The sequence below is a fragment of the Pseudorca crassidens genome, chromosome 15 (genome assembly GCF_039906515.1).
Source record: "Pseudorca crassidens isolate mPseCra1 chromosome 15, mPseCra1.hap1, whole genome shotgun sequence".
In the NCBI taxonomy this organism is placed as follows: Eukaryota; Metazoa; Chordata; class Mammalia; order Artiodactyla; family Delphinidae; genus Pseudorca; species Pseudorca crassidens.
This window is the reverse complement of record NC_090310.1, coordinates 44,416,451-44,434,597: the sequence shown is the minus strand read 5'-3', so window position 1 is coordinate 44,434,597 and position 18,147 is coordinate 44,416,451. Positions and strand designations below refer to the sequence as shown.

The following is an 18,147-nucleotide window of genomic DNA, read 5'->3' as shown; positions in this document are numbered from 1 at the left end:
AAAAACTGTACAAGAGTTCCATGTGTCTAAATACAAAGAAAACAAAATTTCTCACTATTTTGGGCAGCTTTGGAACATAAAAGGGCAGAACCCGTTTGACCTGGACACTAAGACTATTTCTTCTTCTGGTACAGGACGTCTGATACTGGCAACTAGTACAGAGGAAATAGTATTTTATCACTACAACTTGAGTTTACAGTCAGTAATATTTATCGAATCATGATGATAACTTTAATAATTTAACATTTGGAATCTACATAATTAAAAAACAGATTTTAAAGGTTACCAGTCCTGACCAAGTTGTCATCATCATCATTTTGGCCAAGAAGTGCTGGGCATTTCCTACATGCCAGGCACTGTGCTAAAACCTTTATAAGGATTATCCTGTTTAATTTTCAAAATAACCCCTTGAGGTAGGTATTACCGTTATCCTCATTCCATCAATGGGGAAACTAAGGACCAAGAGGCTGAGTACCCTGCCCTCACCTGCAAGCAGAGCCAGAGTCACAGCCAGGAAGCCTGATTTCAGGATCTGACTCACAGCCACTAAGCGAGACACACTCACCCCAGAGTTAATTCAGGAAACAGCCGAGCTCACAGGAAGGCACATGGTATGAGGGAAGAAGAGTGGGCAAGCATGCCGCCCACGGCCTCCTCCTGCCTGGTAGGAAGATGGGAGATGGGGGTTTAATCACGTCCATTTACAGATACAATAGTAACAGACAGAAGAATTCAAAATTACACACCAGAAAGGTTGGGGGAGGTGGAAGGAGATGGGCAGCAATATTAGTGATCTTCATTCTAGCCTTCAGTAAGCAAAATTCTCCCCTGTCGAAGCAGGGAGTCCACTGGACAGAATCTAAAGCCAACAGAGCAAGAAAAAACCAGATGCACCCAGCAGTACAGGTGTCGTGATGGCTATCGAGAGGGACAGGTGGCCTCTGAGGAGCAAGATGGGGGTATGACTGATGTGTTAGGACTCAAGGTGAGAGGTCTGGAATTTTCACTGCTAATTTTGTCTACTACTTATTATTTTACTGTGCCTTTGTTATCCTTGCTAAAATAACCACCAAAATATTTTTTAAGTCACTTATTGTGGAGCAATTGGAACCCTTGTGCATTGCTGGTAGGAGTGTAAAATGGTACAGCCACCATGGAAAACAGTTTGGTGGTTCCTCAGAAATTAAACAGAGAACTAGCATATGATCCAGCAATTCCACCTGTGGGTATTTACCCAAAAGAACTGAGAGCAGGGTCTCCAGGAGATATTTGTACACTGTGTTCGTAAGAGCATTAATCACGACAGGCACAAGGTGGAAGCAACCCACGTGCCCATCAACAGATGAAGGATAAGCAAAATGTGATACATCCATACAATGGAATATTATTCAGCCTTAAAAAGGAAGGAAATTCTGACATGTGCTACAACACGGAGGAAACTTGACGCTAAGTGAAATAAGCCAGATACAAAAGGACAAATACTGTATGATTCCACTTCTAGGAGGTACCTCCTGGTCAAATTCATAGAGATAGAAAGCAGGGTGGTGGTTACCAGGGACTGGGGGATGGGGAAGGGGAATTATTATTTAATGGATATAAGGTTCAATTCGGGATGACGAAAAAGTTCTGGAGATGGGTGGGGGTGATGATTGCACAACAATGTGAATATACTTAATATTACTGAACTGCATATCTAAAAATGGTCAAAATGGTAAATCTTATGTAATGTGCATTGAACCACATTAAAAAAAATGACTTTCTTCAAAAAAGGAAGCAACGACTTTGGCGTCCAAGCCAATAAGGTACAGTAAATTTGAAGTTATTTGAGTTTAATATAAATTAGTCCTTTTACCACTTTCTGGAAAATACAAGAACCTTAGAACATGTTAATTCAGATTACAGTCCCCCAATTCAGTACTATTATTGCCCTTCTTTAAAATCATATATATATAATATATACAAAATATTATTTTAAAAATATATAATTATATTAAGTATATATATTTAAACGCTATAATACTTTGTTATTGTTTTGTGCAGTTAATATTCACTTAAATTTGCTCACATACATAAAGATACACTCAGGGAAAACCCTTGTCATATTTCAACAAGTCTCAGTAGCCATTGATAGTAAGATGCGTCCCTATTTCAAAATTTCAGAAACGTTGAAGTGTGAAGACAGTGCGTATTAGAACTGGAGAAATACAATATTAAAGAGAACCTCAGACTGCAACATCTACTCAGAAAATCCTTTCGGGTGGGCTGCTTACTGAATAGGCTTAACCTGCAGTAGTTACATCCTGTGCTTTGTGGGGTGGTAGGGATGTGTGTGCGTGTGTGTGCGTGCACACACACACACGTGACTGCGCAGGGGAGAGACAGAGGGAGAGAGAACTTGACGGTGCACCCAGCAGACCAGAGTTTCATGAGGAATAAAATTACCAAAGGATCAAAGGAGCCACAGAGCAGCCCCTCCACATCCCAGAGGAGACACACACAGAAGCGGCCTGTGGATTGGCTGTTGCTAGGATCCATTTCATGGAAAAGAGTAAAAAGAAAGCTGTAAGAATGACATGCTTCTTACCATCCCAAATTCACAGAAATGAATCCAGAAGGAGAACACGGCCAGGTCCTCATTCACATCATAAACCGTCTATAGAAAGACGCTTAGGGGGCAGCGTGAGATCTCAGGGACCCACAAGAACAGACTGCGAGAGGGGTTTGCTCTTTCCCATGCAATGGGGTATTACTAACCCTCAGATTTGCTGAAATACACTAAAAGCATAAAAACGAAAAATGACATTCCCTCACATTTTCCCCATAACGAAGGGCTTCTTTAACCCAGAAACACACTTTCTTTATTACAAGGATTCAGAAATGAAAGCACAATCTCACACTGGGTCCACGGCCCACCTTCTAATTAATTAACACAATAAACGCTCAGGCTGCTTTCCGGACCTTCGTGTGAGAAGCCCAGGGCCAGCTTGGCCTGAGAAACGTGCGACATCAGTAGCCGAAATGCATGCACCAGAGTCTGCCTTAGACAGAGCAAGTCACCTTTCACCCAGGCGTGGGCGACATCTCAGACTTATTCCCCGCTGCGTATTTTCAGTCCCTCTGCCAGTCTGGCGGCTTCCACACACCTAGCAAACACAACTGGAGTAAGGGAGCCTGCTGGGCCTGCCTGGACCAACGACAGAGGGCAAAGGCCTTAGGGGGCCGGGGTGGGGACCTCATCGCAGGTCACCGGCTGCTTCATCAATTTTGTTACCTTGCAGCAGATGGGAACCGCTACTTCTCAGGTGAATTCCTCAACGTGCAGTGGACGGGGCTTTATGAGTGAAGACGCAGAGTTCGGGGATGCTCAGGCCGTCACACACAGGACGCGGCAGGAACCAGAGGCTGGGACGCAGGCAGGGCCAGGGGGCAGCTGCTCCTCCTACAGGAGCTTCAGAAGAGCCGAGCTTTCCTTCAGAACAAGGGGTTTCTCTTTGACGAAAACATTTCCCTGAAAGGTTAGTTAAGTCCCAAGACGTGAGGTAAGGGAAAAATCAGCCTTGCTGGTGATACAGTGTTTCCACCAGGACACAGAGAACTCCTATTAAAAATTCTTGTTTCTGCACAAAAAATCCACTGCAGCCACAAACCTGCCTCAGCCTTTGCTTCTGAGTGATGCCCTCTCTCACCAACGGCCGTCCCAGCCCCGCTGCTTGGATACAGGTTACTGTCTAGGCTTCTCTGCAGTGTCACCCCCATCACTGCCCCCTCCCCAATTGTTCCTGAGAATCACTGAGCACCAGCTCCAGTCCTCAGGACCCTCCTCCTCTGAGGATGCTCTCGAGAGTCTACGCAGCCCCCCTTGACTTGTGGCAGCGGCTGAATACGGCCAATTTCATTTGATTCCAGGCTGTGCTCCTGCTGGTCTTAGCTGGCGGGCTTCGACACAGTGAGCCTTAAAGTTAGAAAATATAGGCACCGAATGAGGCTGGATCACAAACACCAGCACAGGGACCAGGATAATATTCCAAGTGACAGATTAGAGGCTGACCGCAGAGCACTTGCCCCACCCATGTTTCTAGCCTATTTCAGTCCTGGTGTCACCAGATCATCTCATTTCTCTGGAGAAATCTGCTTTCTCCATTGAGGCAGACTGTGCACACGATGTGTAACCTCCTGCAACAAAGCATCTGACCACGTTGCATAGCAGCAGATGCTTCAAAAGGCAGAGCTGAGCGCACGAGAGAGCAAGGGAAATATTCAGGGGCAGAAATGTTAAAGACAGATGTGAAATACAGAGTCTGCTGCTGCTGCCTCTCTCGGGAGAGGCCAGTCTCTCTGGGCTTGGGTTGTAGTGGTCCCTCCGGGAGGAGTAGGGACTGAGGCCCCACATAAAGAGGGGATCCTCGAAGGATGACACGTGCAGTGAAAGCACTGCCTAGAATCACTGCCCATCAGCACAGTGTGGGCCTGAGACTGTGGCACGTTCTCTGCTGGAAACTGCACATCATGCAGAACTGAGGTCTGAAACGTTATTATGCACGTGGTCAGGAAACCCCTCAAGCTGAGAAACTCACATTAAAAAATGGTCTCAAGTCAGGGACCCCCTGGGCACCTGCCAGACGCACCTTCCCCTCAGTAAATCCTCAGCCAGAATTTTCAGAGTTCCAGTGAGATGGATCACAGTATAAACATTTAAAATTTACCAAGAAACAACCCACCATGTGCCTGTGTCAGCGGATGGAGCTGCCTCCCAAGAACTTTGGATAAAGGACAGTAAGAAAGAGGTGATACGGTAAGTCGCTTTACGATGTTCAAGGCGTGCAAGGAGGCACTAAACCACATAGAGAAAAGCACGCTATCAAAAGAGTCTAGGCAAATTAGAATTTCCTAAAGTAAAAATATGTATTGAATTTAAAACACGACGGAGGAGTTAATGAGCACACTGGACGTATCTGATGAGGGAATTAAGGAACAGTAATATGGCAGTGCTGTTACTGCCTGTAGTCAGCATACAGTGAGAAATATGAAACACAGATGAGAAGGCAGGAAGATAAAATGAGAAGGTCCCTTAATCAACTGATAGAAATACTACAGGAAGAGACTGGGATTCCAGAGAACATTGAGAAGGAAAGAAGCAACGTTTAAAGAGATTTGAGATTTTATCAGAACTAGTGAAAGATGTAAATTTGCAGATTCAGAAGCACATAATGCAGGTAATTCCACACCTATACATCTTAGAGTAAAACTACAAAAAATATGATCCTGACAAGAGGAAAATATATAGATTGTCTCTAGGAAAAAGGCAAACCAAGAGTAGATTTCTCAACAACAGCTATAGAAACCGTAAAAAAATCAAAAAGACCTCAGAGAAAGTGCGAAAACACTCTGGACCTAGAATTCAGTAACTAAACTATTCTTCACAAACGAGAACAAAATGCATTTGGCCAAAGACAGAATAAACCACCAACAGACCTTCACTGAAAAGGCTACTGAAGCATGTTCTCCAGACCAAAGGAAATTGACTGCAGAATGCAGAAATGAGGTGAAGACGTAAGGAAGGGAGAAATGTGATCAATCATTAATAAGCATTGGCTACAGAAGATGACAGCAGCCATGCAGCAATAATGATGAATTCTGGTGTCACAAAGTGAGAGGGAACAGAAATCCTGAACAATCATGCAAGGCATGAGGAGGATTCTAAGATCTTTATATCACTGAGGAGAAGGACGATGACAGCACTAACTCTAGTTTGTACATTAAGGAATGCACATTAAAATTTTAAGAGTCATACCTAGCAATATGAATAAAAAGTATACCTTTAAATAAGTTGAGGGAGAAAAAAAGAATAAACAGTTCACAAGAAACCAGAGACCCAGATTTATTTTAAAATGACAACTAATTGAAGGTGTGTGTGTGTGTGTGTGTGTGTGTGTGTGTGTGTATGCACGTGGGCACTGAATCGCTGAACCCCTCTGGGGCTGAATAAAACATGTCTGCAGCCCAGCTGGTCATAAATTCTGAGCAACTGGCATCTGTGCCAGGGGTTTCTGCAAAAATTACAGGGACCCAGGGACATCATACAGTAAAGTGATACTCCGGAGAGAGATTTACACCGCAAGCCTTTGGAATCCTTCATACATTTTATTTATGGTCTTTTTACGCCGTGTTACTTTCTTAAGTCACAATGAATGCATTCTGTTGTGGGACTTGGCATCCCTGCAATTGTGTTTTTATTTCTTATTGGCCTGGTGGCAATACTCTTTAAGTTAATCTTTAGGCTCCTTACTTCTACCTCTATTTATTTCCTTTTCCCTTCAATTCTCACAAGTATGCCAGAGCGTGCCTGTGGGTAGGTGGGGCTGGGAGCTGGAACAATCATGTCTTTTGTTTTTTTTAATCATTTTGAAGAACTGTATCTATTTAGCTTCCAATTCCTAGTCTTGTTTTAACATTTGTGTGCTCATTTGGTTTTTGTTTTTATTTTAAATTTCAATCTTTAACTTCTAGGCTTTCCTCTTAATTTTGTTGCCTCTATGGTTTTTGTTTGTTTTAACATTTATCTTCAATCTTTTTCATCTCGTTGACTTTTTTCTTCCTTGGAGAGTTAAGTTATCTGACAGTTAAATATCATTCCTAATTTTAACTTTCCACTTCCCCACTGTTAACCACTGGGTCACCTCTTAACCTCCTTCTCACCTCCCTAGTCTGTTTTATCCCCTCCTCTTCTCAGGCAGGTTTCTTTACTTCTTTACTGGCCTTTGCTTTTAGGCCCACACGTGCCTCAGGGAGACCCAGACCCTTCTCTCTAGTTATGCCTGAGCGGCCCCTTTGGGCCGCGGCTCTTACGAGAGATCACAGCTGGCTGACCTTCCTGATTAGGGCTTCCCGGATTTGCGGGAACATAGCACCTCCTGCCTAAGCCCCGCCCTTCTTGGCGCTGAGCTGCTTGCTTGGGATCCACGAGTTCTGGGCAAACCATCCACAGTGCGTCCTAGACCGGGAGGAGACAGACGGCCTGCAGGAGGCCAGCGCAGGCTGCTTCCCTCCTGGTGGAGAAGGCTGGCCTTGCTGTGGGTGCCCTGCTCACACCCGCCGGGGGCTCACTTTCTTTTCTCCGGCAGAGGGGTCCCCAGAAGTCAGAGGAGGGACCTGCCACCTCGCTGACACCTGTCGTGTGTGCTGAGCAGGTGCAGCGAGGGGCTTCCTCTGGGCTCCGTGGCCCCCTCCCCTGGGGCTCCCATGCTCACAGCCCTCCGACTGTGGCGAATTTGGGTTCCTGTTGGTGCAGAGGGCCAGGCTAGGAGCAGGCTTCATACAAAGGGGGCCCTAAGGCCTGAGCTCTGAACAGCATCTTTCAGAAAAGCCCAGGCTCTCAGCAGCCCGGGATAAACTGACCCTGCCTCTACTTGCTTCTCCCTCAGGAGCCACCGGAAAATAAGGATGAAGAATCAGGAAAAGTTCTTGCGTTCCTGGATTTGCAGATGCCGACGGCCCCTGTCCGTATGCCTGCGGCGCTCATCACGGCAAGCAGCAGAAGGTACCCTCTGGTCCAGGTGTCTGGTGGGCTGCGGAAGGAGTCAGTGGCCCAGGAGTGGCCTCAGCTCCATGGACCAGGTGCTATGACCTCCCCACACACTGGACCTGGTTGCCAGTGGGCTGACTCTTGACAATGAGCCGGGCGGGTCCGGGGAGAGCCGCTCCCTGGAAGTGAGGTCACCAGGCACCTTTGCTGCAGGCGGGGCCACGCCTGGAATGCTTTCTTCTCCAGCTATGACCTGTTGGGGCTTCTGTATCAGGACGTTTCCTGCCAGCCCTTAATGTTACACGACTTCAAGAAACTTGAATTCTGGGAAGTTTTAAGTTTGAGAATTTATTTCTTCAGCTTTCAGGGGAAAAACTGATGTTACACCAGGACGTTGGCCCCCTTAACCCTGGTGGCATTAGGGACAGCTGCTGTCACGCTCTCATGTCTCCGGGGACGTTGTTTCTCCTAAACCTGGCTCGGTTTCTGGACAACTTGACTTGTGACCCTGCATGTGTTTTTCTTTCCTGCGCCTTGGAAGCGCTGCTCCTCGGACACTGGGCATATTTGGGATAAAGGTGTAACTTTACCTCATCCCACGTGCCCTTGGTCTTACAAGTTGCCTGGATTAACAGACCCCACCCCGTGCCCCCAGCACGGCTGCATCACCTCGAAAGAATCCCCCCCCCCCGGAGGTGATCCATCAGTGGAGCCTGGTGTGTCATGCTGAACAATGCGGGTAGATTGGGGCCAGGGCTGGACAGGTGGGACTAATCACACCCCCTCAGAGTCAGCATTGAGACTATGTCACAGCCCCTCTTTTATATCTGTCATCCTGGGACACATATTCTGGACCGATAGAAGAAGCCACCTCCTTTAGCCATGTTGTTTTAGACCCAGCCTCTGGTTCCCCCTGTGCCACAGCATTTAGCAGGAGGGAAACTTCGAATGACACGTCACCATCCACAGACGCCTAAAACCTGGCCTCAGGTGCTGCGGGTAAGGCCTGCCCTTACCTCCCATGTTGGGCCTTCGGATCTCCTGAGAAGCCCCAGCCCACTTTGCTCTCATGTCCAGACCTGCTCCCCTTAGGAGAACGCAGAGCCCTGCAAGTCGGCACATTGCCCCAGCCAGCTCAGGGAGGCGAAGGGCGACAGAACAGAATGGGTGGGGGCCCCCTGGGATCCCGCTGAACTCAACTTTTGTTAATGATGCTGCAGCACCGCCAAAAAACAACCCCCAGGGTGTGACATCCGGTCGCCTGCACTCCACCCGAATCCAGCTGGGAAGCTGAGTGAGGGGGCGGATCTGGGGCATGGCTGTGCAGGGACCAAGCTGGTCCTGCCCCCACCCCCCACCGTGGACCAGGAAGAGGCTTTCATGCCTCATCACCTCCACCTCCAGAAACAGCCCCCGACAGCCTCTTCTCCTCCAGGCCATCTCCTCGAGGCATCCCTGATGGCCCCCTCTCCTGCTCTGCCCCCACCCCAGGTCTCCCCACCCCCATTGCCAGGCCAACCTCCTCCGTCCAGCCCTTAAATGCTGGGTTTAAGTCTTTCCTCCCTGGTAATCTCCCTGTCGCCCCTGGTGCCAACTTCACCCACGTGCCACTGCCCACCAGACCCCCCAGAATCCCCACCAGGACCTCTCAAGAGCATCAGACTCAATGCACCCCAAGCCCTCTGCTGGCTCTCGTCCCACGTGTGTCCGTGGACAGCCACCACCTGTCCACCTGTACGAGCCCCAAACCTGGGAGCCTATTTTACCACCATCTGCTCCTCACTGAGTCAAAATCAAGTCACTGAGCCGTCCTGCGATTACGTCTCTGACCCAGGCCAGCCCCGCCACCTTCCAGCTCCTCCCATACCCATTCCTGGCCAGGGCAGCTGCTGGTGACACCCTGTGTAAGTCCCGCCAGAGACACCACTCCCGGATGCAGACCAAGGCCTGAGAGGCCCAGCACATGCCAACCCCTGTCTAATTCTCCACCTCAACTCCGACCACCCCCAGCTTTCCGTGCTCCAGCCCCACCGGCTGTTTTTCACTTCCTTGGAGTAAAAGTTACTCCTCACGAACTACAGGTTTCAAGTTTGGGTGTTGATCCACTCTGAAGAAAACTGCAAACTTAAGAATGTCCACGCTTCACAGTGGGAAAAATAAACGCCCAAGGACCAGCCCCCTAATAGCCTCACAGCCATAGGTGGGGACCGAGGGGCCAGGTGGAGACTGCTCAGCCCACAGGCGGTCTGCGTGGGTTTCCTCAGTTTGTCTCAGTTCCCTCTATTCTCTAGCTCCCTTCCATGGGCTTCCTTGAACATTTTTGTTTGTTTATGTGGTCCCTTTATACATGGCATCTTTATCTGACCCTTGGACTAGAAATGCCACAGCCTGTATTGCACTAAACAGGCCACCAGAGACCCACAGGCCAAGCATGTCTGCAGCAGGAGCTGCTTGGGCTGGAGGCCGGTCTCTTCTTTGCAAGGATCAGACCTGCTGAAAGGAAAAGTTCTTCAATCCTCTCAGCCAGGAACACAGGCGGCTGGACGCTGTCCTTGGTGCTGGACGCACGTCACGGCCACGCGAGGAAGCCACATCCTCGTGAAGCCCACGCTCTACCTGAGGGTGGGAGGCAGATGTGAGTGACATGGGTGGGAGCCGTGGACAGGCTGGAGCAGGGCAGAGGGCCTGGGAGCGGGGTGGGGAGGCACCCAGGGGTGTGTGGGGGACACTGTGTGTTGCAGTGCATTGTTGCTTCCAGGAGGACTTTGCATCTCATCTCAGGAGCAGAAATAGACAAGCTGCGCATGAGCCTGGGCTATTTTTACCGCTTGGACACCATGAGTCATGCTGCTCAGAGTGTCTCCCTCTTTGCACTGTTGCTGTGAGCTCTCAGCCAGCTCTGGACACCATGATAGGATTTGGGGCACTGACCTCTCTCCTGGTCCTGTCTCATTTTTTCCCTAATTTTTTTCTCTTCACCTCATTAGTATCACCTAGGGATGGGCTGGAGAGTTGGTAAATCAGTCTTGTTAACTGCCACGCATCCTTGTCACGCCCTGGGTGATCGATGCTACACATCAATTGTAGATTCCCAGCCATCAGTAGCCCTTCTTCCTTCAGGGAAGCCAGCCCCGCTCCATGGCCCGCGGGAAGGAGCAGCTCAGAGGAGGGGACAGTGTGGTTTGCTCACCAGCTTTGCTTCAAGGCCACAGAGTTTCTGAGACCCTGACCACGAATCTGGGGCAAAGGATGGTTCATGCATCTGGTATAAAGGGTCCTTGAAACTTGGAGCACAAGTGTGACATGCTTAATGCCCTGACGTCTGAATAAGCATGGAACAAGCTTTGTCAGAGTTAATTCAATAAACAGAGAAGACCTCAGTCAGAGTTTAAAGCAGAATAAATATAAGTACTGATAAAACTCTTGGAGGTGCTTTCCAGACACCCCAGAAGCATGTTTCTTTGTAATACGGTTGCTGGCACGCTCTTCTTACTTCTGTGACCTTTGATTTTTGTCACTTTTAATGGCCAAGGACAGCCCGGCAGGTCTTCACACCTTCCTGACCAAATGGTGCTGTACGTGGGGATGTACGTTTGATCTGGAAATGCAAGTTACATGTTCTTAAGAGATTCTGGATGGGATGTCCATGGATTGACGCTTTCTCTTAAAAGTCACTAAAATATCTGCCGAGGCCAGTGAATATTTGCTTCAAAGTCACATTCTTTCCCAGCTGGCTCTGCAGGAGAAGATTCCTTTGTGAGCATCCGGAGAGGTTCTGTCTCGTCCAGATTCACTGCCGTCTGTGCCTGGGAGATGATTCTTCCTGAGAGGCTGTGATGCTCTGTACATTGGCAGCGACATTATGCACAAGCAAGGCTGCTTCCCAAGGGGACACTGCCTCCCAGTGACACCCCAGCCCCTGCCCTCGCCGGCCTGGGACAGAGCTCACCTCGTGAGCAGGAGACAAGCACATCCTCCCAGGAGTGCCACCATCTCAGTGGGGCTGAGACTCCACATCTATGGCGATGCCCGAGGCTGCCGGGCAGGCTGGAAACAAGGACTGGAGTGTAAGCAGTTTATTTGGGAGGTGGTTCCAGAAACACCGGGCAGGTAGTGGGGAGTAAGGCAGGGGGCAGAGAGGAGCCAGGAAGCTGTGTGCTATTAAGCCGCTTCTGCTGCTGGCAGCTGGGCCCCATCCTGCCGGGGAGCCCAGGGACCATGCGGAACCCGCAGGCAGAGTTATCCCACCCGAGGGGCCTCTGCACACCAACCCCCATCCACCACTGGTCAAGGGTCACTTCCGGCCCTCGCTCCCCGGCCCTGGTGCAGGCTGAGGGGGCTTCCACTGCTGGACAGGAGCGGCGGGTAGAAAGTGGCAGGTGTTTTTTTGCTATAAGGAACTTGGGCTCCCAGAGGTGAGGGTGCAGAGGCATCTGCACACGAGACTCCTGGATGAGACCGCGAGGCCGTCTTGTTTACCTCCATGGGTACACTCGAAGCGTGATGGGTGATAACAGGGGGGCAAGGTGGGCCAGCCCCTCACAGTTGGTCTGTCCCCACCATCCTGTAAAGTGGGCGCTGTTATTGCCACCACCCCCTTCAGAAGAGGGAACTGAGGGGCACAGGCAGAAAGTCTGAGGGTCAGACAGCTGGTAAGTGCGAAGTGGACTTTGAACCCAGCCCATCTGGCCTCAGAGCCCCGTCTCCAACCTCTGCTCTGTGCAGCTCCCTGTTAGGAAGGCAGCTGGGCACAGAAACGGACACGGCTGGGCGGTTTACAGCCGCCTCAGGGCCTGGAACACACTTGAAGGCTGGACTCTGCATCACACAGACGACATCTTAGCTGTCACCCAGGGCCGGTGCCGAGGATGATGCAAAGTCAGCTAAGCTGCCATCAAAGTACCACAGACAGGGCGGCTTAAACAACAGACATTTATCCTCTCGCCGTTCTGGAGGCTGGAATCTGAGACCAAGGGGCCAGTATTTCCGGCAAGGCTCTCCGCCTAGTCTGCAACGGCCTCTTTCTCCCCGTGTCCTCCTCACACGGCCTTGCCTGGGTACCTGCACTGCAGAAGGGAGACCTCTCTCCTCCTCTTTTAAGGCTACTAATATTCCATCATGAGGGTTCATCTCACCCTAATCACCTCCCAAAGGCCTCACCTCCAAATACCATCACAGTCGAGGTTGGGATTTCGACCTATGAATTTTGGGGGACACAAACACTCAGCCCATAACACGATTAAATAATAATTTTGAGGCATTTTAGTATATTATCTATAAAAGCATATTCAAAGCAAAGCGCAGATAGTACTACATAAAGTATAAAACAGAATGTGTAATATACTTAAGTATATGAAATCTGCAAATATACTATGTACCTAGATCAGTAGATATATATACTTCTCTTCCTAAAAGCTCCAAATCATTCCAGATGTTTGCTAGCTTGAGGAAATCTCATTCTTTTTCAGTTTTTTAGTGGTTGTGTGGTAGAGTTGGTAAGCCATCTGTTTCTGCTTTCCGTTTTCTTCACTGATTAGAAAATGCTCCTGTGGGTCCCACTCGGGGGTCCTGAGCACATGTCCCGACTGGCAGCGGCAAATCACTAGTGTAATTTATTCCGCTTTGTGGGAAATGCATCACCCCCAGCAGCGGCTTCTAAGTAGAAATCCCACGTCCTCTGTCCTGTGCTCCTCCTGGGGCAGCACTGATGTTCAGATAGACATACTGATAAGAGTCAGCATCTTTAAAGCTGTGCTTATCCAAGCATCTCACGGAGCCAGACGGTGAAGTCGTGTGTGAAGCATGACGCCCCACAGGGCCTGGACACGGATGCCGCCTTGGATCTTAATGTCCTATAAAAATTCCATGTTTCTAAGAAAATATGAGCCAGCAATGAGATAGTAAATGATGAAAGTTGTATTAGTGCTACTTGGAAGAGAGAAAATTCTTTAGTAAGCCCATAAAAGCTGGATCTAGGGCAAAAAAAAAAAAAAAAAAAAAACCTCAAAAGGATTTTTCGGGGGTAGGGGATAAGGAGAAATTGAAAATTAGAAATAGATAAAAATTATATCACTCAAAAGAAAAAAAGAGTGAGGGCTTCCCTGGTGGCGCAGTGGTTAAGAATCCTCCTGCCAATGCAGGGGACATGGGTTCGAGCCCTGGTCCGGAAAGATCCCACATGCCGGGGAGCAACTAAGCCCGTGCGCCACAACTACTGGGCCTGTGCTCTAGAGCCCGCAAGCCACAACTACTGAGACCGTGCGCCACCACTACCAAAGCCTGCGCGCCTAGACCCTGTGCTCCGCAACAAGAGAAGCCACAGCAATGAGAATCCCACTCACTGCAACAAAGACCCAACACAACCAAAAAAAAAAAAAAAGAAAAATTAAAAATATGTAAACCACCTCATTAATAATTTTAATTAAAAAAAGAGTATTTAAAAAAATATTTTAAAATATCTTAAGTACAAAAGCAGACAGATCTTTTTTTCCTCGACTCTGTTGGGGGTATTTTAACTTAGTGTATGGGGACAAGATGTCATAGGTGGAAAAAAATCATCATTTTCACTGCAGATACGGTAAAGGAAGGAGTAAAACTAGTATTTACTTGCACTGTGCTGAGTTCTCTCACGTTCATTAACAGGGTGATCACCTCGCCGACCCCAGCATGGGACATGATGCCCACTTATGGAGGAGGAAGCAGATGGCCAGAGAAGCTGGTTACACACCTGGTCAGGAACAGAGGCAGAGTTTACACCCAGGTCTGTTGGAAGCCCACCCTCATTCCATCACATAAAATACCACACTTTTAGAATCAAGAAGAATAAAATGCATTTAACAGAAGAAGCTGAAATGTGCACACCAAAAACGATCAGACTCCATGAAAGGAATTACAGAACGAAGCAAAGGCAGAGGCATTTCATGTTCACAGACTGGAAACGGCGCTGTCGCGATGGCCACACTCCTCAGGTCAGCCTGTAGATTCCATGCAACCCCATCAACACAAAGCTGGGTTTTTGGCAGCAAGTGACAAGCTTACCCTAAAATGCACCCAGAAATGCAAGAGACAGGGTTCCTCTCCTGCTGCTTCTGCAGCATAGGTCAACCTAAAGGTTACTGAATATAAAATAGTAACAATCCCATTTATCGGGCAGTTACTGTTAGCCTAGGGGTTCATATACCTCACCAAGGTGATCTTGATCAATCCCCCCAAAAGTTTAGGATTACACAGAACTGCTCCTATTTCACGCCTGAAGAAAGCGAGGGCCAGGTTTTAGGATTTGGCCCTAGTTCTGCCTGAGTAAATCCCCACTGGATTGTCAGAAAGGAAGGTTCTCTACCGTGTTTCTTCCAACCTGATCGACACAGTCTGAGGCTGGGATTGTCAATGGGGTGAGTCTCACCCAAGCTGCCTCCTGGTCCCACCCCAGGTGACACCCAGGCTTGCTGCCCTCAGGGAACCAGTTAGCCATGGGGAATGGAAAGATGTGGGCTCAGATTATAAACTGGGTTATGCCCAGGACATAAATGGAGGTGGGGGAAACAAAGGATGAGTGCTTTGTATCTCCCCAAAAGGAGGTGATGGGGAGGGGACCCCAAAAGGCGGTCAAGTAGCTGAGCTCCAGCAAGTTGGGCAGCAGGCGGGGGGTCTGAAGGACGTTTCCTGCTCACAGAGGCAGGCCTGTCATCTGAAGCATCTCAGAGGGACCCCCCTCCCTCTCCACAGGTCAAAGAGTTGAGTTGGCAAATCCCATCCTAGCAGGGGAGCTGCTAGGACCCGGATACACGGGTCCTTTGCCAGGTCAAATCCTTGTCTTAGTTTAAATTTATCCAGTGTAAGTGTAGTCAGTACGATGTCAATGACCACAGTCATAGTAGGTGCATGAGTGACTGTTCCAATAAATAGAAACTCTTTCTAACCGATAGGTGTTAGGTAGCAAATGAGAACTGGCATTTCTGGGACCTTGATCTGAGCAGTGTACACCATTCCTAACAGGGGCACCTACACAGACACAGAAACTTAGCACGCTGGGAGGGACCTCACACCTGCCCGTGGGATAAGGGGCATCTGTGGGTCCAGCTCGGAGGGGGAGGAGGGCTGCCATGTGCCCCCAGCCAGGGGCATCAAGAAAGCCAGAACCACGTGGTACCATGCTGGGGTCCCCTCCCCAGCACGCGGGGGCTCCCCTGCACAGCCACTCTGGCCTTCTGTACAGCAGAGGGGCCAGCAACCAGAATGGGGCCCCTGGTCCTCCCTGTGGCCAGTCCTGGTAGCCCCTACCCTGCCCACTCCCTCCTGCCACCTGCAGGAACCGCTCACAAATGGGCGATGTCACACCTGCCACCGTCTCTCCACCGGTCACCTCTTATGTCACTGTTCTGTGGTTTCAGGGTCCACCCAGCTCCCCGGCTTCTCAAGCGCTTCCCTCCCTCCTCAGCATCCTCTCTCTGATACCTCCACTCACCTGCCGGAGCATCAGGCCTCCACCATTGCCCCCAGCACTGAGCTCCAACCCACGGACCTTGACATCTCTCACTGTCTGATCACCTCACACCCCAATCCCACAGTGTGATCTCTGATCCATCGTTACAATCCCACACTCACACACACAATTCCCTTGACTGTGTGCTTTCTTGGCGAAGCCCCTGCCCCCCTCCAGCCTCCCTGACCCCACACCTGGTAAGTGAAGAGGGTGGTTGAGACCCTCCAGCCTTGGCCTCCATGGCCCGAGATCTCACAGAGCCGAGGCCACGGTGTCTGTTGCCCCTTATTCCCCTTAGCTGGGCTGATCCTAAGTCTCCTTTCCAGACTCCACAAGCCAGGAGGACGCCTGGTCCTTTCTTCATCTTTCCTTTCTTGCCTCTCCCCTGGGTGGGCTCAGCCCGTCCTCAGGCTCAGTACCCGCCACATGCTGGTGGTGTCCACACTGGCACCCACCAGGCCCCCTCTGAGCGGGCAGCCGGCCCGGCACTCCCAGGGGGCCAAGCCCCCCAGTCCCGGAGCCTCAAGGCAGAGCCCGCCCTCCCTCCACCCCTGACCCAGCTCTGCACAGCTCGGAGTGCCCGCTGGGATTCAGGTCACTTCTGGGCCCTGGACACCAAGCAGTGAGCAAATAGGAGCCCTGCCTCGTGGGCATCCAAGGCCCTCAGCCACGTGGTCCTAGACCTGAGCCATCCTCCATTCGCCTCTTCCTGTCGTGACCCCGGCAGTCCAGTCCCTTCCAGGAGTCTCTGGCCATGGCCTGCCCGCCTGCTTCCCCTTCACGGACACAGCAGAGTCGGACCCCTCAGGAACCAGAGCCTCTCGCTACTGCTCCAACCACTTGCGAGGGTCCCGATGGACTCAGAACACAGCCTGGCCCTGGCCCCTCCGCCTGGAGAGGCCCTGCGGCCCCGCCTTTCCCTCAGCATGGCCGGCTCTCTGCGTGGGTCCATCGGGACTCGGCTGCCGGGCCCACACCATCTGAGCACGTCTTGTCTCGGCTGGATCCTTCCTGTCCTTAGGATCTCAGCCCTGAAGTCGTTCTCTTACAGACGCCAACCATGTCCACCACATAGATTGTTCCAATGGCCCGTCTGCCTGTCACGTGAGCCTGCTTCCTCCACAGTCTACACTGCCTGCCTGTCCCCACACCACCCAGGGATGCACGTCCTGACAGCTGAGGCCACCTGAGGTCACTTACATCAGAGCCTGGCTCATAAAAACTCTCAGCTCTTGGCAGGATGAAAAACCAGTCTTTCTGGAAGGTTCCAGCCCACACCGTCCCAGGTGACTGATTCACATCCACGATCACGTCACACCTGAGCGTTTGCCTGAATCTACTTGTTCGTGATTCACCACCAGACCAGCCACTGCTGGGCCCGAAAGGAGGCACTGGCTCTGCTCCGACCTGGACTCGCTGTGAGTGGGCATCGTGTCTCTGCTACGGGGCCCTGGCTTCACCCTGTCCGTGACCCCGGACTCAGAGGGGACCAGGACAGAGTGTCAGCTCAGCAGAAGTGACCAAGGAGGTCAGACCAAACGCAGCCCTGCATGGAGACTCTAGGGAAAGGCTGTCTGAAAACCTCCAGAGCTTATTTTAATATAAGAGATTACTGTTTCCAAAGGCTATTTGATTTGGGGGAAAATCCAGTTAAAATAAATCCACTTAAACCGGGAACCAACCTTCACGGCAGTGTGTGCACACGTGGGTTTCATGCCCCAAAGGGAACTCGTTGTAGGAAGTGAGTTCATTTAACCTTTAACAAGGTTTACAGATAATTATGAATGTGCAAATTCTCAGAGCAGGGATGATCGCGTGGTCAGGTTTGCTGGTGTAATTAATTCTTCCAACAAAACTGATTTCACAGCAACTGGAAAGAGGATGATTTTTGCAAAATAGTCAGGGTTTCCCTAACTTTTGTGAGGACACCTCTGTGCTTCCATAGCCTTGTGTTACAAAGGGCTCCACCTGCCCTCTCCTGGCACCTGTCCTCGACGGCCACCCTCGTCTGCATGGCAGTCAGGCCCTGAGGAAGTCCAGGACCGCCTGCACTGGGCCCCCTCTGCTGGGCCAGGGAGGCGGTCCGGGATCCCCTGGGATTTCTCTGCTCCCTAGCTCTGCCCCACAGAGGGTCCAAGTTTAC

The 18,147-nt window shown here is 50.2% G+C and overlaps 1 protein-coding gene across 6 annotated transcripts in view; it reads right to left on the bottom strand.

The window, feature by feature from the left end:
* SYNDIG1 (synapse differentiation inducing 1) overlaps positions 1-18,147 on the bottom strand; it is a 118,134-nt gene that overhangs the window by 83,174 nt on the left and 16,813 nt on the right. For 2 of the 6 annotated variants that reach the window (XM_067707401.1, XM_067707402.1), the window contains exon 2: positions 14,129-14,249. The exons of 3 other annotated variants lie outside the window; for them this stretch is intronic. The gene's annotated coding sequence lies outside the window, so the exon portion shown is untranslated. Of the gene's footprint in view, positions 1-12,900; positions 13,461-14,128; positions 14,250-18,147 lie in introns of those variants that run through there. One more of the 6 variants, XM_067707405.1, reaches the window with a different exon arrangement.